General features: G+C 29.4%; 1 long non-coding RNA gene across 1 annotated transcript in view; it reads right to left on the bottom strand.

The window, feature by feature from the left end:
• Positions 1-14,136: 14,136 nt before the first annotated feature.
• LOC139427153 (uncharacterized) overlaps positions 14,137-26,814 on the bottom strand; it is an 81,318-nt gene continuing 68,640 nt past the window's right edge. The window contains exon 4 of the long non-coding RNA XR_011638312.1: positions 14,137-14,338. This is a non-coding gene — a long non-coding RNA (uncharacterized lncRNA). The remainder of the gene's footprint in view (positions 14,339-26,814) is intronic.

The following is a 26,814-nucleotide window of genomic DNA, read 5'->3' as shown; positions in this document are numbered from 1 at the left end:
ACAAAAAAGCAAAAAAAAAAAAAAAATAGTTTACAATTATAATTCATTTTACTCAGAAAAATTAGATCAGTCTACTATAATATACAAGGGCTGCCAAAAACTACGCTTTTTGTAGAATATTTTATTCAGTGGTAGTTACTTAGAAACTAAATCGTGTTGGTAATTTTGCCACCATTTTAAAAAAAGGGCTTTTAACTTTCTTCGCTTTGTAAAAAAATTTCTTTTAGTGTAGCTAATTTTATGTTTTAATGAGTGATATTTTGTTTAGTAAATTCGATCTAGTCCCGCAGTGGACTGATCGTTAAGACCAGGGCTAAAGAGAATACAAGGGCTAGTTCACTCCGCTCTTAGAGCTGAAGCTACGATCGCTCTTAACCTAAAAGATAAAAAGAAACATTCATTTTTATTAAATGGATGTCCAATATATATTTTTTTTATTAATAAAAGTAGAGAGAACNAGGTCGTCGGGCTACCGAAGCGGGGGTGCCATCCCCTCCGCAGAGGATCAAAATTGTGATGGCATGATCCGGATCATCCTCCGGGATGTTTCCCAGACCGTCGCCAATAGCTCATGGTGCAGCTCTAGTGCGACGTAAATTAGCAACAACAACAACAACAAATTCGATCTAAAATTATTGTACACACCAGTGTTTAAACATTAAATAATGCTAAGGTTTAAGTTTGCCACTTTTTTTACGAAACCATTTTATTTCAATTCTCTCGTGGTGAACCTTTTACAGGGCTCTTATGCACCAGAAAAAAATTATTTTTCATGGCATACATACATTTGCAAGCTTGTGTACTCAATTAAGGCTTATAAACCTTTGTTAAGTAGGACAGATAGCTCAATACAGAGAAGAAGATCACAAAGGCGGGACTCGAACCCGCTACCTCCACCCTTAACAGAGCGTTTGGTGGGCGAAGACCAAGAGGGTCCCGAAAATTTTATATAAAGTGACATTTTATATAAATTCTTGATTTTTCTTGTAGTGGTGTGAAAAATAACTTTAAATCAATTTTACAAAACACCAAATATTACATTAAGACATATACTTAAGAAGCACTAGATGAAATTTTCCCAAAAGCGGAGGAAGTTGGCAGCTCTGAGTATATTATTAATATAAATATTTATACTTGGATTAAAAGTCAGAGGCCTCAATGGCCGAGCGGTATCGCCCACTAAACGCTCTGTTAAGCTTGGGAGGCGGGTTCGAATCCCGTTCGAACCCTGGATGTATTCTTTGTGATGTCTTTCTCTGTTTTGTGCTATCCGTCCTTCTACTTGACAAAGGTTTATAAGTCTCAATTGAGCACACAAGCCTGCAAGTGCATGCTATACCAATAAAGCAATTGGAAATCAGAGCATTTTTTTTAATTCAAAGCGGTCTGTAAAAAAACGAAATATGCACTTGGAGCAGCACTGCCATGGGTGACTAAAAAGGGGCAGTTGTGATTGAATAATTATAGAAATGCATAGTTGCATACCATTTAGAATGACTAAAGCTACAAATTACTAATTTACAACATAAAGAAATTTTGCTTATTTGCTTATTATTAGGGAAATTAGTCTAAAAACTGCCCTCTACTATATATTTTTTTTCAGAAGTTCATTGCGCTTTTTAAACATTTTTGTCATAAATTTTAAGAATAGAAACTTCTTTTTTTTTGCTTATTAAAACTTATTTCAATTGTCAACTGACTAGGCTGGTTATTAACGATTGAAAATTCAAATACTTCTTGTTTCCTCTAACCTTTCGTTTCATTCTATTGATACAAAACTGATTAAGAAAAATATTTAAAATTGTTCAATGCAAACTATAATAATACTGTTAGCCCAAAAGTAAATCTATTTTAGTTTACTGTTGAAAAATATTAATCTTTCTTCTTATCTCATTTAAAAAACGTAAATTGAGAAAAGAAAAACTCCTTCGAAAGTTTAAAATGTATGCATTAATTAATTCTTAATAACAAGAGAACAATAATTAAAATCTTAATTGAAAAATCATTAGTCGTTAAAGGAAACAAAGAGGTAATATGTAGCTTCTTCAAATCAAAAAATACGATTTCGAAAAGGAAAATGAATCTTCTTGACAAAGAAATTGAATGAAATTTCTTTCTCTTTGATTGTTTTGTTTGAGTACAATAGTTGACAATAAATATTTTTATCTGTATTTAATTCTTTGATTTTAAGAAACTGACATTTATAGCATTGTAAGAAAACAAATTTGAGGAAATCTTTAGACCTTGTAATTATTTTATTTTTTCCTGTTTTTTGGAAGGGATTCTTCCCTAGTAGCAAAACTTAAACTTAAAATATTTTTAGTTTAGAAAGTTAAAGTTAAACAATATTGACCATCATGATATATAAATAATACAAACGCTTAAATGTAATACACTACTTATTTTTTATTTCCGTACTACTTTAAAAAAAATGGGAAAGCAGAAATTGTGGGTATGCATGTATGGTTTTACCATATTTTCTAACGAGCTTTGAACAGTTAAACCCAAACCTGAGCTTACGACTGTCAGAGTTAAAATCCGAAGCCTTGTAATTTTGAACACACCTTGAAGACAAAAGAACTCCTGAACATTAGGGTAAACTAGCCTGCGAGAAGGACTTTTCCATGGAACTAACCTGCATTTGCGTTACATGGAGAGGAAAAACACGAGAACCTCCCTCGGTTAATTCGACGGTAAGAGGATTTTTACTGAGGATGGGCTACGTTCATGTGTGGATTTATTTTATTTTATTGTGTAAGTGGCATTGAGCAGTCAACCTAATTCAGAGTTTACATCTATCAGTGTTAAACTCCTTCGCTTTGTAATTTTGAATCCAATACAGAACACAAGGGAATATCTGTTTTAAATATTCAGAGAAATGTACCTTCACGGAGGACTGTTTAATGGAACTAACCTGCATGTGCGTTACATGGAGAGGAAAGTCACGAAAATCTCCAATGATTTGCTTGACGATATGGGGAATCTAACCTTTGATCCATTTGCCATTGAAGATATTTTACGTCGCCACTGTGGTCATTGCGCTCCTGGTGCGGATTTCGTACTTACCAGCCATTGCTGCTGAGATTCAAACCCGGGTTACCACATTCGAAGGTAAGGGCTCTATCTTCTGAGCCACCACGACTCATTGCATGCATGGTTAGAGAAAGCAAGATTTACAAAATTGATAAACAACAAAAGTGATTCATTTGTCTAAACTAGTCCCATGTCGACGTTGACACTAGCCCCCTCTACCCTATATATTTTTCAGTCAAAAATATTTTGCCAATTTACTTATAGGGCAAAGAAAATTCTGCTACATTTTGTTTGTTTAAGGTACATAAAAACATAGAAAATGACTCTTATCAATGTCAGTATAATAATAATTAAATGTAGTTTACAACATTACTTTTTGTTACTGTTTCAAACTGATTTTCTTTAATCTTATTTAAGCAAATGTAGTATTTTTAAGAATTTTGTTCATGAGATATTTCAAAAAACATGCAGCATTTACGAAAAAAGTAATTAGTACTGTTTACAATAAATTTAAAGTATTTTCAGTTCCAAATTATACTAAAAGCAGTTTTACTGCCTAAAATATAACACTGACGACTTTCTAATCCATACGATAGAAATTAAGCAAAATAAAAATGGGAAGATTTTATTCAAAATCCCATTACAAAAATGAAGCTATTTTCCGTCAAACGATCTCCTGAATGATCGGAATTTAAAACATTTTTTCTTTGAAAAGAAGAGTTAAAAGTCAGACTGCAAGATTTGCGTGATATTATCTGACATATCTAAGAAGATAAAAAGGGCTATTTCGAAAATGTCTTTTTCATAATTTTAATGTAAAAATATGGTTTTTAATAAAGAACTTAGTTTGAGAACATTATTGCTTGTTTTTAACTGTGATAATTCTGCATTTTGTTTTAATAATTCGACTAATAAAATATGCAATTACTCAAAGCCGTTGAAAAATATTTTTCCTTAAAAATCATGTTACTTCTTTATCTATAACTTTTGAAACTATTTTCTGGTGAATTATAGTTATGCATTCAGAAAACATTTTTTTCCACACACTTAGTGGTATCGTATTAAAGTCATTAAAGAGCACATGTAAAATGCTAAATTATCATGTTTAAAGCATAACTTCTCCATTTATGTGAAAAAATACAGTTACAAGTTTTTAAAAGAATGTCATAAATTTATGATTGTGTATACATTTGAAAATGATACTAATATCCTAATAAATTCTAATAAAAGGAAAATACCTAAAAACCTTAAAAAAATGCGAGTAAAGCACAAATGAAATTACGTACTATATCTTCAGTTACGTGAACAAGTGTCTAAACACCAAATGATGGGATTAGTGTCTAAACACTAAATGATGGAGACAAACAATAGGAAGGAGGTGTGATGGTATTTAGTGTAACCCCAAGGTGCAATAGAATAAATTAAAATAGATTTCCAAGTATTGGGAAACATACGAATACTAGAAAGATCATTAACTGAATTATTAGAGTTTTTCAAAATATAGAATGATTCCCGAAAATCAAGTTCGGTAAGTGAAGAGCAGTGTTAAATGATTATATCAGAGGAAAACTCAAACATGTGATTTGAATTCCAACTACGCAGAGCTATAGAAGATTGGTTAATGTCCCGAATTTGGACATATCTTTCCTGATCCTTAAGTTGAAGTTTAAGGGCACGTTTAGATTGTACAATTTACGCAGAGCCATATAGATACGAAATTTGATAAGTACCCCAGCTGTTAATAACAGCAATAGGGTCATTAGGGTTAATGAAATTTAGTTTAGTTACTGGTAGAAAATCGACTTTAAACTCAAATGTATTAAAAATCATAGCAATTTGGGAACTGATTTTCGTATAATAAGACAAAACAATCAAATTCTTAATGTTCGAATTAGAGAGTTTGGTGGATTGGGAGATTAATTTTCGATAGGTGGAATCAATTATATTAGAATAAAAACCACTGTCTACAGCTATAGTTTAAAAGCAGGAGCTCTTCGTTGAAGAGAAAACTTACATTTAAAGAACACTTCGTTACCAAATCTTTCTGTACAACTGAATGCAGTATAGTAAACCACCATATTTTAAAACTTTTGACTTTAAAATTCCCGCATTGGCTTATTTTCCATTGAAATAACAAGTAGAAACAGAAGGTAGAAAATATTTTCCTTCCTGTCACATGGTTTCATTCTGAGGAAAAAATTATCATGATGTGAGCGCTCAATTTACATTTCGTCTCTGTCATTGTTCCAAACCCAAAATGCAATTTGAAAAGCATAGATGAGAAAATGGATGCTCATTTCTTGAGTTGTTGCCCTACTGGATCACTTTGCTGGAAATGTTGAATCTCTTTGGTAGAAACATTGGGAGGTTAGTTAAATTAGGAGGTTAGGGAGGAAAATTAGATTCTATGGACTATACTGTTGATTGATTTCATTTTATTCCTTCAATATTATTTTGTAGTTGTTTTTCCTCTGTTTCGTCTACAATTGCCTACAAAATCTGCCGTTAGAAATTAACAAGCTATTTATTAATATATAATCAGTAATGGACTAACAAAAAACAGTAACCAATAAAAAAATATTATAAGGATCCCCTTTCTTTAGCTTTTCACATTTTCCAGCATCCCCAGCTACACTAGAAAATCGATTAAAAAATTAGTTTTTCTTCTTCTGTATATAAAAAACCACATATATATAGTTCTTAATCTGTAATTCGACCAGAGGTTTCAAGAACGTATAATTTCCAGAGTATATATTTAGTAAGTTAAAGAAATTAACACTAAAACAATTTAATTTTTTTATTGAAAAAAGTGCTCAAATAGTTCCCTTGATAATCTGATTTCTTTAAAAATTCCAAAAGTACATTACAAAACCGCAATTTAAAAAAGGAAAAGGAAAAACTTAAAGAGCAAAATAAATAAAGAAAGAAGTGATAAAAAAAAATTCTTTTATTATATGGAATCTCTCAGGCTCGTAACTTTAGAAAGGTTTATCCAAAAAAAGGAGAAGAAAGAAAAGGCACCTTTAAAAGGAGATAAAAAATATTTGGGAAAAAATATTTAAGTTTCCGTAATACTCTCAATAAGAAATAGTTATAACATTTCATTCGGAAATAATTTCAGTTTCAAAAGGCTATTTAGTTAGCATAACTTTCAAAAATGTTCCCACGGGCGATATAAAACAAACATAATCGCATATTTTATTTTCACACTTTGTTGTGACTTTAGAGATTTTAAACACCCAGGGAGCAAAAAAATAAAATAAATTGTTATCATCACATCCGGTTCGCCTTGAAACCGGAAATTCTTTTTGCAGCGTCATCAACTACACTAGAAAATCGATAAGAAAAAATATAGTTTTTCAACGTCTGTAAAGTTTTTATCTTTGACCGGAGTTTTTAAGAACGTGTAATTTCCAAAGGGCGTGTCATTTAGAAGAAGGAAAAAATTCTCTTTATGCTTCGTTTAGTTCAAAAGATACTTCCTTTTTTGGATCTGTTATAATTTTTTTTCACAATTGCTTCCCCTGAAAGATATTTTGAATAAAAACCTGGCGTTTCCATTAATATTTAGAAAACATCCTCGAAGAAATTGGAAGATATGTTTTTTTTATGAAACGTGTTACGTGAGCCGAGTTAATTTCTTTCTTCCTTTTTTTTCATAAACTTTTCTTTGGTAATCAACAGTCCTACATTGTAATTTCAGATTGAAAAGTAGTGATTTTATTTTTGAAATGTAGTTTGTATACTTTTTACACTTTTAATAACTTTTCAACTTGAATAAAAAAACTTTTTATTAACTTATTTTTACTTCATTGGTTTTAAAAAGTGCGTCCTAAAAATCTAGCAATATTAAATTTTTGTGATATGGGTGCAAATGTTGCAGAACTGTTTCAAATAAAATTAAAATAAAATAAATAAATAATTTAATTAAAAAACAAACAACAAGACAGTGGCAAAGCCGAACGTTCAGTTATATAAAAATGGAGCACCACACAAAAGGACAATGTGTTTCTTTGCTGAGCATTTTGTGTAATTCCCTTATCTAATATGCAAATTAATAGGTTTTTATTTATTTATTTTGAAGACTAAGGTTCATGTCAACAAGCTCATAACCATGTACTCCTTGAATGAGGGAAGTGAGCACTGTATCAAAGAAATTCAGCTACTAGTCGTGATTCATTAAAAAAAAACTATGTCGTATTCTTCATGATTCATTAAAAAAAAACTACGCCGTGTTCTTCTTGATTCATTAAAAAACCATGATTCTTCACTATTTATTAAAAAAAATAACTAAAACTATTTATTTTAATGCCTGTGTTTTCTGAGTTTCGGGACGCATCGGGCTTAGATTATTAATTATTCTAAGAAGTAATAAATTTTAAAATTTTTAAAAATAATTCTATATTATATTGCTTGTACTTGCGCTTCTTAATTTCCTCAGTCCTGGAGGAAAAGTAAAATATAGTTGCAAGTTATAGTGCAACACACAGTACACACAGTGTCAGCAAAAAGTATTCAGTTTAGGCAAAAAAACTAACTGAACACTTGATTTTGTTTTGAATTTCCGCATTTTTGTTCAATAACTTAAAACTATCAAAATGATTTTGTGTTTGAATTCTAGGACACACCGGGTTAGTAATATTTACTGTTCTATTAAATAATAAATATTATAATTGAAAAAGAAAATACTTAGTGTTTTTTAGCGAATTTGGAATTCTTTTTTTTCCACAATCCTGAAGGAAAAGTTAGGAATAGTTTCAAGTTACAGAGAAAGTATAAAAAAAGAGTTTTTTCGCAATGGTTTTGTGTACTCAATGTCAGCAAAAATTATCCAGTTTAGGCAAGCTAGTTAACTAAACAATTGATTTTGTTTTGAATTTCCACATTTTTGTTCAATAATTTAAAACTATCAAAATTATTTCGTGTTTGAATTTTAGAACACACATGAAAAATACTGACTCCTATCGAATTTGCAAATTTTCGTTTCCACAATTCTAGAGGAACATAAAAGAATAGTTTGCAAGTTATAGCGGAAGAAAACAAAGTTGTTCAATGTTTTTGTGTCCACCCACTGTCAGCAAAAAGTATTTAACTTAATCAAAATAACCAGCTTAGCAGCAGGTTTTGTTCTAAATATCTGCTTTTTTGTAGATAGCGGCTAGTGGCTTTATATTTCAGAATATCGCAGTAATTTTTGTTATATGTCTTAAAATTAAAAAAATAAACACCGTTTTGTTAAATGAGGTTTTATCCGTTAAATAGTTTTTTACCAAATAAATATTTGATAAAGTTAGGTTATATAATTTACTATATATCTAAATATAAAACTTTATTTTGATACATAAGATATCATATCATTGAATATAGAAATTATAATAACGCCAGTTGACCTGTTAAATTCCCCATAAACACCTTAAAAGAATTTATTTTCTAAAATGAATTCCCAACACATAGTAGATTAATGATTGAAAGTTTTAATATTAGGTGTTCAAGTTGAATTTGAGAAACATTTAAGGCTTTTCACGATTCCGTCAAATTCTAAGGTATAATTAGATGCAAGAATTAAGATGAAACGGTGGTAAATTAATTACTCATTAATGTTTAGAAAATGTGTTTTGCTTGAATCATCTCTAAATTTAATTTGTTGCGTTAATTAATAAACATTGTTTTAAAAGTAACAAACAAGATTTTAACTTTTGATGTCTTATTGATTTTTACTTTATGGCAGAATACCGAATTTTTTTTCTAGTTATGGGCAATTTATATGGCATGCATTTTTAATAAAATCTAATATAAAACAGTTATCAAATTTCAGTTGTTATATAAATTAATAAATAACAGGTGAAAAAAATAGCCGTGAGCCTGACATTGTTTTTAAATTCAACGAAGCGATTCTGTAATGTATGTAGCATAACTGCTAATATTGTAAAATGAATTGAACAGAATTTCTCAGTTCATCTTAATTACTAAAATTTTCATACAAAATAAAACAATGCGTCTTTTCTTGTATAGGAAATAGTGAAAATTCTCAAGTATTATTTTTATTGATTTATGTCGCCATTACTTCTAGCTTTGTCTCAGATAGAGAACCTTAAATGTTCATGCTTATTACTTGGCAATAGAAACGAATCGACATTTAATTATTGCTTATGCACATCTGTTACCACTTGTGTAATGATATTGATCCAATGTTTGGTGTCATAAGCACATTCTTGTCCTTTTGCGAGAAAATAATGGAAAATTGTGCTTAATTTTATAAGCTCCGAAAGCATCACGGCTTCCTATTTTTTCGTTTCGCCAATGACCTATTATTGGGGTTATTTGAAGCATATTTTATTCGAATTAATGTTATTAGATAACACCTGTTATTATTGTTATAACGACGGATATTAGATTTAGAAGTTCATAGTTATGTTTCATAATATAAAAATTTCATTTGCTTCCCCACGTTACCGACGTGTGTTCCTCACCATTTCTACACAGGAAATGCATTTTGCCTCGATTTGCCTCTCTCAGCCACAGTGATTTTTCTAGTTACATCTTTTCAGCATATTTTTAATTTTCTGCTTCAATCTTGACTACAACACTTTGTTTAATTTTGTTTTTCATCTTTATTTTCCCTTTTCTGTTCGCAAATTTACGTTTTCTATTTTAAGTATCTTTTTACTTTCTATACTGACGTCTGGAAGTCTTAAAATTGGGCGCCTTTTTTGATCCCTCAACAATTTTTGACTTTGATTACTATCTTTATATTTTTGAAGTATTCATAATATCAAGCATATTTTCCCACTTAAGTTTTTTGGGATTATTCATATTTAATTATTCGAAGTATTCATAATCAAAAAATATTCCCAATCATTCCTATCAGTTTTCATAATTCAAGAGTCAAAAATCAATAATTTAAAGAAATTGATGCATAAAAACCTTCAACATAAATCAGAAACAGAGGAGCATATAAGAAATACACAATACACCGTCTTATACATTAATGATAAGTCATTCTTTAAAAAAGTTTTAATCTTGATTTTCTCAATTTTTGAAATTGCAAATAATAAAGTAAATGATTGCATTTATAAAAAGTGGTTAATGTCAGCTTTAAAAGGATAATTTTTACAACTAATTACTATAAAATAGTTTCGTAAACATTAAAAAATGTAACACTAACTCAAAATTGCGTATTTAAAATTTGCATCCACTATAAATAAGTTTTTTAAAAAAATAAAAAATAGACATATTTTAGCAATGAAAAACATAATTTTAAAAGAAATAAATCTACTTAAATGTTATGTCATAAAATATATATATATATAATTTTTTATTTTAGAAAAACATATGAGATTTCTATCAATTCTATTAATCCAATTTATGCACATTAAGTATTCTTTAAACAAATATTTCGTAAATTGTATTTTCTATCGACATTCAAATAAAAATATATTTAGTGATGCTCTTATAAAAAGTAATAAAAAGGAATTGAGATATAAGTTAATAGCCGGTAGGTAGGCAGGTATTTTATTTATCTAGCACTAGAGCTGCGCAATGGGATAGTGGTGATAGTCTGGGAAACATCCCAAAGCATGATTCGAAGACATATACCATCACAATTTTTGTGAAACCACATCCTCAATTTAGACATACATCTGGAGGGGAAAGAAATTCTCTCCAGATCCCTGTATCCATAGTACTGCTCAGCGACTGAACGCAGGGCTTTCGATATAGCATATTTCACGAGAATTATAGCATATTTACGTATATCGTATGTACTTGGTGGGTTTTAGCGAAATCGTGGATCGAACCCCGGATTGGAGTACAATTCTCTAACCAATGGACTACTGGTACGATTCTCAAATATAAAACTGGGCTACTTACTGGTAGAGAATCGTACCTCTGGGCACGATTCTCTCTCACTGTTGGAGTAAATAGTTGAAGTAGAAGGCGTCAACAAACATTGTTGGTATAAATCTGACAATTACATTTTAAAAATTTTTTGAGCCTGAATTTAAACACGTTTTCAGTACATTACTTTCACTGCCATGATTCTTTTCATTTATTTATAAATTTTTTGCGTGTTTGTTTATGGACAACACATACTTTCATACACATTGGAATCAAATTAATAACTTTATTCCATAGAAATTTCGCATAAAAAACAAGCAAATTTTTAGTAATGTACTCGTACTAATTCTTTCAAACCAGAGTTATTTTGTTAAGTTTCGATAATGTTTTTGCGCGATAACTACAATTCGGTATTGTGTTCTGGTGTGCATTAGATTTGTAACGGTTTCATATTTTTCAATTATAATTAAATCATATAAACCTGACAATATAACAACTGCTTGAAGGAATTACTACGAATGTATTACTGAAAATGTGCTTATTTCAGGAATGCCACGAGCCAGTAAAGATATAAAAATTGTGAAAATGTATCAAAATTAACAGCTTTTTAGGGTATAGTTGGAAACGAATGATAGAATAATAAATATTGTTTCTTGCAGACGATTTTCTTTCTCAGCAAAACAAAAGTAGAACTCTGTATCTCGAATTTGATTTGTTAAGGGCATGTCAGCATATGACGCGCCATTTTTAGAGGTCCAACCAAATCCAAAGCTCTTGTTACGTCATATCGTTTCTTTATTCAATAACGATCCATTCGTGATCCGACAGATTTAACGTGCACCAATCACCATTTACTACACAGAGTCTTTGGTCTGCGCGAAACGAACTCACGACCTCTTGGACATTGGCCCAACGCCTTACTAACCAGGCTATTTCGGCCTCAAAATTAAAAAATAGTTTTACAGTCCAATTGGTGAGTAAATTGGAAAAAAATAAGAATCTTTATTTTTTATTAGTCTTACATTCGCAGAAACTATTTTCCTCGCAATTTTTTTTTTCGAATTTTACTGCATCAAAATACCATTTCTTAAATCGTTGCAAAATGTCGACTTGTATATCTTTATCCATTCATGCATTAAATATGCTTTAAAATTTAAAACACGAAGGAGATAAACGTAAAATAAAAATAACTGGAATAAAAATGAGAATTTCATGCTGAAATAATTTGAGTTTATTTATCTTGTTATATTTTAAAAGCTTTTTATCACTTGATGGAATAAGATAAACTATTTTTTCCATTATTGCATTACTATTTTTCGAGCCATGTCCTCTCTTTCACACAAGATTTTGTCGAATGTTTTCAACTCGCTAAAAATACTTCAACGCATGGAAACATATCGAAAAGAAAATTGTGACAAAAGCTTAAAAATCAAGCATTAATACAAAAAAAAAAATCATAATTCTGTTAAGCAAGGCGTGCAAGTAAAGCAGATTACATCTCAGGTACGCTGAAAATTCTTATAAAAAGTCACAATTAGATTATGAAAATTCTACATCTTAACGTCTTGCGTTTCTTGTAAGCTTTGCAGAAATGGTCGTCAAATCATTATAATTTTTTTTTAGTTTTTCGCTTCAACGTTTTCTTTGCTTGTGTTTTCTGAGAAATTTTTCGCCACTTTTTTATTTAGTATTCACTCTATAGTTTTTAGCTGTTTAAGAAGCCCACTTATTTGATGTGAAAAGCAAAGTACATTTTATATTTTTGATGTAGGGGTTTTTGATTAATGAATTTATATTGATTAGTTATGGATATATTTATAGCGTGGATAAAAACTTGGGGATTCATTATATGTTAGTTAAAGTTATGAATTAAATATTTATGCAAATCAGCACGTTTCGATAATAAATTAACCAGTAGAATATTCTTAGAAATATATGATAAAAAAATAGTAGATAATTGGAGATAATTTAAAAATTATGAGTACATTTAGTTAAATTATTGACTGAATGTTTTCATTCTATTTCCTCCTTCATTTGCTTTTTTTTATCAGTTTTCTGAAGAAAATATGTGAGAAAAACTCTTAAGTTTTTTTTTAATGATGGAACCTCTTTTTTTAAACACAATTGAAATGGTTGGGTCTGTTATGTGAGATAAAATTTGAGGTTCTTTTTTTATTGTAAAAATATTTTTTGAAACCTTTTTTGAAACATAATTAACTGAAATGGATGGATTTTTAAGGTGAGGTGAAATCAGTCAATTCTTTTTGAAGGGATCTTTTTTGAAACAAAACTGGGTTAGATCTCTTATGTGAGATAAAATGAGAATTTTTTTTTTCTTTTTTTACTTGTTGTTGTTGAAGGGACTGTTTTTGAAACATAACTGGATTGAGCATAACTGTTCTTCCTAATACAAGATAAAATTTATAAAAAAACTAATAAAAGGGTAATGTTAAAAAGCAAAAAAGGTTTCATAAAGGAAAAAATCATCCGACTAATAAAAAGAACAAAATTTATGAATATTTTCACTGCTTTGCTATTTTCCATTTCTCATTGTGAAATGAAAAAAAAATTAAGGGAGACGGGGCATTACTTTGATTAAAAAAAAGTGATTCTTTTTTGGGAAAAAAATTAATTTAATTACTAAGATCTTTTACGCAATATTTATTTAATGGAATATATGATTATTGTAATATTTGATAGTATGGTTTGAAATATTATTTCTAAATTTCAAAGCACCTCCTAGTCCTATAGAGCAGTGTTCCCCAACCTTTTTATCACCGCGGACCTGTCGAAGTTTGATAATTTTACCTCGGCCCGCTGGGAGGGGGGCGTTGATTGTTTATTTTTAAGATTACTTTGATTTATTAATTTCAATTTAATTGTATTTAAACATGCCTTCGAAATAAAATACAGTTACACCAAAAAATAAGTATAAAGTGATTTAACATTTTAACTTACTAGAACGTTAAATCAATGAGAATCCTCAGCTTGTTTCTTTGCAATGAGACGGTTCCATATGGGGGTAATAGGAGACAATGATACATTACAAATATTAAAAAATTTATGTTACTATTATCTTAAAATTTATCTTACGGGGGCCCCCCTTTTTTAAAACAAATAAAATTTTAATGGAACACAAATATTTTTAATTTGGGGTATAAAACTAGGAATTTAAATTCAGTTGCAATGAAATGGGCGGCCCAGTACCATTTGATCCACGGACCGGTACCGGTCCGCGGACCGGGGGTTGAGGAACACTGCTATAGAGGACTGATTGTAAGACACGCTTCCCCAGTAGATCCCCGAAGGCAAGGAGTGAGTGGTTGGATGACTACTTTAATCCTCCTGCGAAGGTTCCAAGGGAACGTGGTATCAATCCTAGTTAATCTATTCAACGGTAAAGTGCTCTACTCCGATTGCAGATCGTTGGACTACCAAAGCAAGGGAGTCACCTTTCTGCCTACTCCATCTGCAAAATAATAAATAATAATAATTACTAACTTCTTGAATGCAATATTTACTTTTCTGAATAATAATTGTTCTTCAAAAAAAAAATTAAAATTTTCGTTTAATTTATGAAAATAAAAATCAACGGAAAAAGTAATCATTTTTTTAAAGTTAAATCAAAATAATCCAATTTAGACTTTTCATCAAAATAACTAAAGTAATTCCATAAAATAAATCAATTCATTAAAATTGAGTCAATTCGTCTTTTTTGCATCACTGGAACAAAATAGGTAGACCTGTTCATTAATCACTAGTTTTAAATAAACATTGCATTTAAAATGCTATTAATTACAAATTTTTAAAAAAGTTTTTCAATTATTAACGTCTTAAATGCATTATCTGGATATTTTCGATGCACATTGTTTTTCAATTAAATTATTTAAATTTTAATCAAATTTACTAAAATAAAAATCAATGGATAAAACTAATACATTTTTTTTTTTGCATTCAGTCAAAATAATCCAATTGTTTTTTTCAATCAAGTTAACTAAAGTAAGTAATTTAGAGATAAAATAAATCAATTCTTTGCATTGAGGCAATTCCTTTTTTTTGTACTTTTTTTTCTGTATAACTAGGGCAAAATAAAGGGTTCTATTCATTAATCACTAGTTTTAAAAGAGACTTTAACTTTAGCTGAGGAGCCGCTATTTCAAAAGTAGAGTATGCTTACTTTAACGACATTAGTGAAAGAAACAAAGATTTCGTTAAAAAGAAAGAAAAGAAAATTTTAGTATAATGACGAATTCTTATCGGTTATCTACTTTATTTAAAATGAAGTTAGCATAAGAAAACTTTCTCCATTAATCATTGATTCCTTGGCTAAAAAAGTCTTGCGAATAATAACCCATAATTTGTTATCGGCGATAAAGTGAAGTAGACACAGTAAAGATAGATTTTGAAACACTTGAATCTCAAACATTTACATTAGTTTATCATCACTCTTAATGCTTAAGCACGTTAATCATTGGTTTCTGTTTACTTCATTAAATTTATCGTTGTAAAAATAAATAGTTTATTCCGTTTAATTTCGTAACCTTTAAGCTGTGTCTTATTTATTTTAAGATGGGATAAAAACGAAAATTATGAACCATTAGCAATTTTTTCTGGCCTTGAAAAAATAAACTTATTTATTTATAAAAAAGTTGACAAAAAAGTCATTTTTTGAGGAACTTTAGGGGATAACTTTAATCTGGCTCTTTTCATGTTTTTTGCTTGCTAGATGGTTTGTCCAAAATATTTCTATATCTGTGTTTCTTCTAAGTCACAGATTTTTTAACATTCAATCAAAATAATCCAATTTATTTTTTTTAATCAAGTTAACTAAGGCAAGTAATTTATAAATAAAATAAACCAATTCTTTACATTAAGACAGTTCCTTTTTTTCCCTTTTTTCTGTATTACTAGGGCAAAATAAAGCGTTCTGTTCATTAATCACTAGTTTTAATAGAGACTTAAGCTTTAGTTAAGGTGCCGTTATTCCAAAAATGTAGTATGCTTACTTTAACGACATTAGTTAAAGAAAACAAAGATTTCGTTAAAAAGAAAGAAAAGAAAATTTCAGTATAATGACGAATTCTTATCGGTTATCTACTTAATTTAAAAAGAAATTAGCATAAGAAAAGTTTCTTCATTAATCATTGATTCCTTAGCTAAAAAAATATTGTGAATAATGACTCATAATTTGTTATCGACATTAAAGCGCAGTAGACACAGTAAAAATAGTTTTGGCGACACTTGAATTTCAAACATTTACATTAGTTTATCATCAATCTTAATGCTCAAGCACGTTAGTCATTGGTTTCTGCTCTCTTCATTAAATTTTTGGTTGTAAAAATAAATAGTTTACTTCGTTTAATTTCGTAACCATCAAGCTGTGTCTAATTTATTTTCAGATGGGTCGGAAACGAAAATTTCGATTACTTGCCAAATTTTAATGGCCTTTCTCAAAAATCCATACCACAAAAAAATAATAATACACTTGTGCTTTAATTCTAGAAGTTGACCAAAAACAGCCATTTTTGGGTATTTTTACAAGATAACTTCGATCTAGCTCCTTTCTTGATTTTTGCTAGTTAAATAGATTTTCCAAAATATTTTTGTATATATGTTACCACTAATGTTACTAATTTTTAAAGCTAAAATTTTGAACCTTCATCAAATTTTAATAACCTTTTGAAGAAAATTAATGTCATAATATATAACGCTTTTTTTATTGAAGAATTTGACCAAAACAGCAATTTTTGTGTTTTTTAGAGGATAATTTAGATCTGGCCCTTTTCATGATTTTTGCTATTTAAACGATTTATCCAAACTATATCTGTATGCATGTTACCACTAATCTTATCTATTTTAAGTTAGATCGGAAGCGAAAATTTTGAGCCTTTACCTAATCTTAATGATCTTTTAAATGAAAAGTTTACGGTAAAAATGGATTTTATGGATTCTGCTCTCAAGGTGCCAGTACCTTATACCGTAATTTGATCCAGAATATTTTACAGTGTAGATTTTTGTTAAAGGTTAGTTAAAGGTTAATTAAGTTAATTTTAATAAACATTAAATGACATTTAAAAATTAAAGAATTCATTAAATAACCCATTTAGTCACTTCTTGTGGATTCTTAATTGTTTTAAACATTTATATTACATTTCTAATAGAAACCTATCGAATATAAATAAAGAAAATATATACTAGGATAATATTTAGAAATATATAAGAATGCACTGTAAACTATACTAAATGTATAAAAATATATATAAGATTCTCCAGCCATTTATTATTATTTTAAAATCTGAAAATCTTAAAAATAAAATCGAAACAATTTAGATAAAATTCGATAAAAAAGTCCTCAATTTTTGATTCAGAACTACATTCTAGTTTCCTTAAAGAAAGTTTCAGAAGACAGACTTCTGAAAAAAATATTGTAAGAAATAAAATGGGTTTGATTAATAAACATAATTTTAAAGGCGAAAAAAAGTAGACAATATAAAATAAACAATAACGTAGGTGTTTGCAATAAAGTAATAATAAATTTGTTTACAGTATAACGTTAGCCTTGTTGTATAATAAATATATTTATAAAACAAATTTTCAGTGTACCACATTTTAGTTTTAAAACAGTTTATTTTACAAGATTACAATAGAATTTTTTTTTATATATTTTCTGCATTAAAATGTCAGAGGCGAATGAATATTAATGCTTAACCATTTCTTTTTTTTATTTTCCACTCACCTTTTTGGATTGGGAAAACAATATCTTCTTGTTTATGCATCGGTTTGCAACAAAAATGATTTCATTTTATTTTGATTTTCTTTGATAAGTGTTAAATAAAACTATTTGAAAAAAAATAATGTCGGAAAAAATTTTATGAAAAGAAGAAGAGTATTATAAGTTCATGTTAGGTACATTTTATGTAATATGATCTTGTAATATTCATATGCGTATCAAAAGTGTTCTCCATAGGGGCAAACAAGGCAAAACTGATGTATCCAATGTCATAAAACATTAATTTTATGTTGTTTAACATTTTTTGTCGTCTTATGTTTCCCTATTATCATATTTATTATGCAAAAGAATTAGTTGTTTACAGAAGATTTTTTTAACTGTTTATATTAATTATGACAAAAACATAGAATGAAGTTTTTAAATTTAATCATCTTTGCTTATTCTTTAAATTTAGTTAGTGCACATTAATTTGCTTGATTAGAAAAAAAAATATTTTTTTACTGATACGATGTGAAAGGCTTAATTGTTTTGTTAAATGTGACATTTATTTTTGAAAAAAAGGAGTCAGAGTTTAAAAATAATTCTAAAACGTATTCCTTTTAATTTTGAAGAATATATTCCAACAATATACACCCATTATTCTCTTCATTTATTTTTTCATTAAGATTTACACATGAAATTTGTATTTTAACTAATGATAGCTAGCTGTCGTTATTACAGGAAAGTCCTTTAGACGTCAATAAATAGTAAATTACAACTCTGGATTAGATAAACGTGATTTGAATTTCTTTAGAAATCAGAAAATCATTTGAAGTTAAAAAAATGACTTTAAAATTTAACTTAAAATTTGTAATAATTCTTATTACACTAGTCATACCTACGAACTTTCATTCTTTTGTAGAAAGTTTTTCCCAAATGGTAGTTGAAATGCAATTATAGATAAAATCAACTTTTTCCCAATTGCAACTTCTCACTCACATTTTCGTTTCTATAACTTGCTGCTGCAGTTTGACACTATATTTTGCTGGGAAAAAGTTTTGAAATATAAATTAGCTAGAATAACGAAAGGTATAATAGCTGATGACAAAGCGAAGTAAGAGACTGAAAAAGAATTCACTGTTTGTGTTTGGCCATCACCTTCTACATCAGAAAGCCTCCACACGGTTTCTTATAAGTAGTCTGCGCAGACTATTTAATAAGTGAACAGTTTGCCAAATCCATTTAACAATTCCAATTCCATTTAGCAAACCAAATTCTATTTTAAAAGTGATTGAGAGGAATTTGTCATATATATTTGAGAATTGAATCTGTAGTGGTAGACAAGTAAATAAGACAAACTAATCATATTAAAAAATTAAACAAATTTTTAGACATATATTTCCCACCGCTTTTTTATTTTTACTAGATTTTCTATTAACGGGCTCTTTTGTAAACTGGTTTGCCTTCATAGTGGTTGGATTGGACTACCTCTAAAAAACCGTGTGGAGACTTTGTGCGCATTAGAGGTTATTTCGATTTCAAGCGGGAAAATGTTTTATCTCCTACTCCCCCGTGCTGAAATGAACTGTGCGTCCGAGGAGGTGGAGCCAAGTGCCAACTCCTGGTGAACGAACTATAGCTCCATCAAAAAGTCCTCCACGAAGGCAAGTTTCTCCTAATACTCGATCCAGGAGCTCCCTCGTCTTCTGGATTGGGTTCAAAATTACAAGGCTGCGGAGTTGAACATTAGTAGTCATAAGCCAATGAAATTGGGTGGGCTGTTAAACGACGGTTATAAAATAAAATAAAATTCCCATCCCAGAGCCGGCTCCGGGGATTGAGAGCTTGCCTCCCGGTGATGTGAATCGGGTTCGAATCCTGGAAATGACTGGTCGATTCGAATTCTACACCCGGCTCACACCGATCACAGTGCTGACGTAAAATATTCTCAGTGGTAGACGGATCATGGGTTAGACTCCCCTTGCCGTTTGGCTAACTGAGGGAGATTTTCGTGTTTTCTCTCTCCATGTAACGCAAATGTGGGTTAGTTCCATTAAAAAGTCTTCCACGAAGGCAAATTTCTCACAATACTAGATTCATGAGTTCCCTTGTCTTCCGGATTGGGTTCAAAATTACAACGATGTGGAGTTGAACATTGATAATCGTTAACTGAAAATTCCATCGTCTGTTCAGGGGTGAAAGCGAGACGGAAAATAGGAAAGGCTGGTAGCAAAACCATTTCAGTTATAGTTAGTTTTAGGGAGGAGTTTATTTATTCTTTTTTTAAATTATTCAGCAATATCTACTTTATCTTGAAAAAGAAGCAGTTTTATATATGGGTCATTCTCACGAAAACTGTCATTTTTCAGTTCATAAAATCACAAAAAAGTAAAGTGAATAAAAAGCTCTGAAACTCTTTAGATTAACAGAAAAATGTAATGGCATTATAGAAAAAGTATATATCCTATAAATTATACTTAATATTTAAATTAATTAATTTTTTGAATAATTAATTTATAATTAATTAATTTATAATAATTAATAATTAATTAATTAATTTAATAAATAAACTAATTAATTTAATAAATTAATTTATTAATTTATTTTTTAAATTAATTAATAAATAAATTAAATAATTTCACTATTTAAAAAGTGAGTTCATATCTAAATAATAAGTTCATATTTAAATATAAAAGTGAGTTCACTATTTAAAAGTGATTTAAAAGTATATCTAATATTTATAATAATTTAGTCTTATATATTTAATAATTTTTATATGTTTGGGAAATAAAATTGACTGGCACGATTGAACAAAAAAAAAATTTAATAATATACTCATCTTGAATCATTCACTCACTTTAGCGTCATTCCCTCACTTTATACACTAGTGAGGGAATCACAAATTCAATAAAATTTAAAAATAACAGTTAGGCCTAATTAATTTCTGAAGTCAATCACATACAATTATATTCATACAAGAAAGCAACATATAATTATCCACTTTCTTGAGGAAGTTGTATTTTATTTTACTCTAAAAAATGACATGAGGGAATGACAAATGTAAAAAATTTTACCTGGTTTTATTCATTCAAATTTATTCCACAGCAAAGCTTCTTTAAGTTGAAGATGGAGACACACTGAAATTTTGTTCTATGAAGCCAGTTGTTAACTGCTAAAGTTTTTATTAAAATATATTTATTCTAAGAGGATTGCAGGTGATAAGAACCTGTGGCTCTCATCCCCCCCAAGATCTTGGGCGCATTCTTGGGCAAATTCTAAATCCCCCCCCCAAACTATTTGTTTTATTTAGTGTAAAAATCCCCCCGCCCAAGCTTTAAGTGGGCGCATCATGCGCCCACCTTCCCCCCTGGGGGGGGGACCCTGATAAGAACATAGTTGTGAGGGAATGATGCGAAACACTAGGGCCAAAGTTTAAAATACTGCTGTGTTAATATTTTTATCAGAAATTAAATTTAAAATTGATTTTCTGAATTCTATATTTCAATATTCTGAAATAAAAAAAACGAATTTGCGAAAAAAAAAATTTATTTCAGAAAGAATTTTTTTCTTTTTTTGAATCAGCAGTGAGGACAAGTGAGGGAATGACATATTGGTATATCTTAATTACCTAAACTAAATAAAAATTTATAATTTAATTTTTATTCTTTTGTTAGCTTGCATTCTGTAGGACATTTTCCCTGAAATTTTTTTTCTCTGTAAGTTGTAAAACAAACATAAAATATACTGGGGACATGAAAATGACTGTTTTTGTGAGAATGACCCATATATGCTAAAATTATAAAATAAATCTTGGTAGTTACAGATATTTTATTTTTCTCGAAAAAAAAATGCTAGAATGCTAGAATCTTTGGTACCAGTTTTTTCTCCTTTCTGTCTTGCTATATAGTGATGTGTTTTGTTCAATTTTGGATATAAAAAATATAACGAAAAGTTAATTATTACTCCACCACTGTGGTTTCGCTGCAGGGTGGAAAGTAAGACGGAAAAGTGAAGAAAAAAAAATTGGTAGTCAAATACAGAGTTGTCAACTTTCTCCGCTCTGTAAAATAGTATTTTCTAGTGGTAGCAAAAATTAAGTTACTTTTAGTTTTGTATTTTTCATTATAAGTGATTTTTTCCCCGCTAAATATCAAAATATATAAGTATGATATAAAATGCAACGTTAAAGCATGAAACTACTGGTTACTATATAAAAAGTAGGCGTAACTATCTTTCTTTAACGAAATTTACTATAGAATTTGCTACCACTTTATTAAAACTATTCCAGAAAGCGGAGCAGTTGGCATCCCTGCAAATAGTTTCATTAATTGCTAGTTTTCGAGAGGTGCAAATCTATTCCTCTGTATTTATTATTAATTTTTTGTAGGAAAAAACAGTACTTCGTATATTTATCTTATAACTGTTTTAAAAGTATGGCTTACTGAAGAAAAAACTAGAAGAGAACATCCGACTTGATATATTTAGACTTTTAGCCTTGACTCGTTGGAGAGATTGTATCTTAAAAATTAACACGTTCACGCCGGGAAAAGTGAAAATACTGGTACGGGAAAAGAGAAAATACTGGTAGAAGAACTATTTCAATATTAGATAATATTCGGGAGGAGTTAATCTATTCTCAACAATAACAATTCACTGTAAGGAAATTTATTACGGAGAAGAAACAATGTAATATAAAAATTGCATCCGTTAAAAACAATTGGTAGTTATGGATTTTTATTATTCCCGGAAAAAAACTAAAAAATGAAATTTATTGTTGCCAGTTTTTACTCCGGTGCGCTGCCAAGATGAGACAATCCAGCGTGTCCCACCAGTGGGTCACCCCGGCGTGATCGTGTTAAGTAAGTCGAAAATCGTCGAATTTGAAATAAAGATCACTGAAATTTTCATGACAACTTGTAAATACTCAATGAGTTAAAGAAAATTCACAAATAAATTGCAATATCCTTTTTTCACCATGACCGGCAAAATAAAGAATTATTAAAGAATTATTTTCCATTTTATAAGACTTCAATTTCAATTTCCCTTCAAAAACTTAAAATATCTTTTTTTTTTCTCTTTTGAAGACTACACAACAGTGTTTAACTTTTGAAAAGAAATACAATGATGAACTACTTCTAGTCCACAATTTAAGAAATATGACATATTGATAATTCACCGGATATATCAGCCTTCTTCTTGCGATTTGATCGATTGGTTACAGTAAATTGTCAACTGAACATGTCTATGCTTTCCGGTCAATGCTTTTTTCCCAGATGACAAAAATAAAGAGAATACAGGAAAAGAGAAAGCATCAGACGAGAAAAAAGTGTTACAAAGAAAGATTATACATTTACTTTCTTTATAAAGACATCAAATATTATTTACGGTTCAACAACTTTCTGAAATTCAAGGGTTAAAACTTTGCAACTCAAACACTTTTACAAAGAAGCCGCACTTAAGAAATGTTTTTGATTATTAAATCGTATAAAGAAGCTCTTACTCATATTAGTGAATGAGGATTAAGTAATTAAACCCAACACTTATTTTTTTTTTCTCTTTGCGTAACTTAGATTTTATTAATCTAAAAATTTGATGCGTTTTTTTAAGACAGACGCTCGAGAAATGTTTTTGAATAAATTAATCGTATCAAGAAGCTCTTATATTGGTCATATTAGTTAATGAGGATTAAGTAATTAAACCTTTTTTTATTTCTTCTCTTTCCTTAACTTAAATTTCATTAATTTAAAACTTGGATACATTTTGTGGCAACAATAGAAAAAAGCATTACACGAGGAAAAATATATGCTTATATTGATTTAATACGTTCAAGCCGGGGTGACCCACCGGTGGGTCACGCTAGATTGTCTCATCGGGAGGAGCACCGGAGTAAAAACTGGTAACAAATAATAGTTGAGAATAGATTAACTCCTCCCGAATATTATCTAATATTGAAATAGTTCTTCTGCCAGTATTTTCTCTTTTTCGGCTCGCTTTCATGCGCAACACCCGTCGTGAACGTGTTAATAATGAAATTATATTAACTATAATTATAAAAATTTTGTTTTCAGTTAATATTGGGTCGTCAGGAAAATTCGTGCAGATGTTTGATTCACGAAGCAACTCAAGTGGTAGCAAACTATTTATCAAAGAAGCTAGCAGCTTTTTAAACTTTTAATTTTGCAACCTTTTTAATTTATATAATATTAAGCGGAAAAGTATCATACCTTTATGTACGAAATAAATTTCCACTTCTGCGTGACGATTAAGAAAATTTAATTATCCATTTTTAACACTAGGTTTACGGGACGCGTAATTTTGACCCATTTCGAGTTCTGTTTGAATTTTTATTTTATATCTTGTAATGACTTTTAACCATTGATAGAGGTATATATATTGAAGGTTATTTTCTTCAAAAGTGCTGAAATATTGAAATTCTCTTTGTGGTATACCTATCTCTACGGATATGCGTCAATTTGACGCGATCGTAATATAGACAAAATTTTGAGTAAGAAAGCAATTATCACATCAATAATAAATAGGACTGTACCGACAATACTTCGATCCATTATCCAATATCGTTATCTCAAATAAAACAAGCGATAAACAACTGTTGCCGATAAGCAATAATGGAAAGAACAAACGCAGAATGTCAATTGATGTCAAAGTGGCAGATTTTAAAGGTTTCACTTACTTAGGTTGAGTATTGAAAAATAAAATACTAGAACATTTCATATATATATACCTCATACCTTCATTTTTTTTCTTATAGTTTACAATTACATTGCTTTCGAAGTGCAGAGATGCCAACAGCTCCGGACACGTCAAAATAATTTTAAAAAATGGTAAATAACAACTAAGTAAATTTTGAAAATATCATCATCATCATCGAAATATATCTGGGCACCTGGGGCACTTAGCGGCCTTTTTCCCATTCGTCTTGTATTGTGGTCCTTAAGGTGGTTCATTCTGGTAATTGGAATGCAATTGGAATAAAAGGAAATTAAATATTATGCATTTTAGTTAAAATTACGTCACTACAAAAATGAGCTGCCATCGGTCTGAGGTTTATGTCTTCTCTTAAGTTTTCAAAAGTAAAAATTTCGTTGAATCCTGCGGTGTCACAATTTATGGTCTTTTCGAAAAATCTGAAATTTAACTTTGCAATATGATGATCTAAAAAATCTATGTTGAGGTCGCGATGTATGTTTTTATTGCGGATAAACCATCTTTCTTTTGTTATTTTCCTGAGGATTTTATTCTGGCATATTTTGAGTTTTTTAAGGAGTGATGTGGAGATGTTGCACCAAGCTAAATTTTGAAAATATAAAGTGGCTTATATAATATAAGCCTACGAATTATTTAGAATTAGTGGTGGATGAAAATTTACTAAATTGAAGTTAATAAATTAAGAATCACAATTGCATACCTGCCAACTTTTAATCCCTTCCATTATTATTTTTCCCAGTGGTATTAAAAGGGAATTAAAACTTCAATTTTAAGCAAACAAATACGTTGTATTTGAGAAAACTTAAGTTGACAACCATGACAGTAACGCATATTAATATGTGTGCTTAATTTTTGTAAGAATAGTGGTGATCAATATCATTTAAAAATTAAGATTATAAAAGAAAAAATAGTATATAATTACTACCACTTTAAATATGAAAATAAAATCTTCCGGAAAATCCGGAAGAGTTGGCAGGTATGCAATTGTATGTATTCTTTCATACGTCAAATTGACGCGTGTTCGTAGAGATAGGTATATAAGAAACGTCCGTAAACCTAGTGCTAAGATTAAAAAATATATTTTATAGTGTAATTTCTTGCTACCACTTCCTATGAATCATAATATATCCTATGAAATATCCCATACCTGCTAACTTTTAATCCTTTCCATTATAATTTTTCACAGTGGTATTAAAACGGAATTAAAACTTCAATTTTAGGAAACCAAATACGTTGTATTTGAGAAAACTTAAGTTGACAACCATGACATACCTGCCAACTCTTCCGGATTTTCCGGAAGATTTTATTTTCATATTTAAAGTGGTAGTAAATATATACTATTTTTCTTTTTATAAACTTAATTTTTTAAATGCTTTTGATCACCACTATTCTTACAAAACTTAAACACATATATTAATATGCGTTACTATCATGGTTGGCAACTTAAGTTTTTTCTTATGCAACGTATTTGTTTGCTTAAAATTGAAGTTTTAGTTTCATTTTAATACCANCTGCGGTGTCACAATTTATGGTCTTTTCGAAAAATCTGAAATTTAACTTTGCAATATGATGATCTAAAAAATCTATGTTGAGGTCGCGATGTATGTTTTTATTGTGGATAAACCATCTTTCTTTTGTTATTTTCCTGAGGATTTTATTCTGGCATATTTTGAGTTTTTTAAGGAGTGATGTGGAGATGTTGCACCAAGCTAAATTTTGAAAATATAAAGTGGCTTATATAATATAAGCCTACGAATTATTTAGAATTAGTGGTGGATGAAAATTTACTAAATTGAATTTATTAAATTAAGAATCACAATTGTATGTATTCTTTCATACGTCAAATTGACGCGTGTTCGTAGAGATAGGTATATAAGAAACGTCCGTAAACCTAGTGTTAAGAATAAAAAATATATTTTATAGTGTAATTTCTTGCTACCACTTCCTATGAATCATAATATATCCTATGAACTATCTCATACCTGCCAACTTTTAATCCTTTAAATTATAATTTTTCCCAGTGGTATTAAAACGGAATTAAAACTTCAATTTTAGGCAAACAAATACGTTGTATTTGAGAAAACTTAAGTTGACAACCATGATAGTAACGCATATTGATATATGTGCTTAATGTTTGTAAGAATAGTGGTGATCAAAATCATTTAAAAATTAAATTTATAAAGGAAAAAATAGTATATATTTACTACCACTTTAAATATGAAAATAAAATCTTCCGGAAAATCCGGAAGAGTTGGCAGATATGCTATCCTATGAATCCACCATCCTATGAATTATAAAATATTAAAACAAAAAAGAGTTGAATACACGTCAATAATATAACGAAGCTTATACAATTATCAAAACCGTTGAAAAAGATCAATCGATGTACATCATAATTGTACATCATTTCGAATTATCATCATAATTGAAATGCATAAAACTTTGCCTTTGATTATGCAACAACAAGTGAATATACTGCATAAACTTTGTAAGTAGGAACAAAGGATACA

Source organism: Parasteatoda tepidariorum, chromosome X2 (assembly GCF_043381705.1).
Source record: "Parasteatoda tepidariorum isolate YZ-2023 chromosome X2, CAS_Ptep_4.0, whole genome shotgun sequence".
NCBI lineage: Eukaryota > Metazoa > Arthropoda > Arachnida > Araneae > Theridiidae > Parasteatoda > Parasteatoda tepidariorum.
This window is presented reverse-complemented; position numbering and strand designations above follow the sequence as displayed.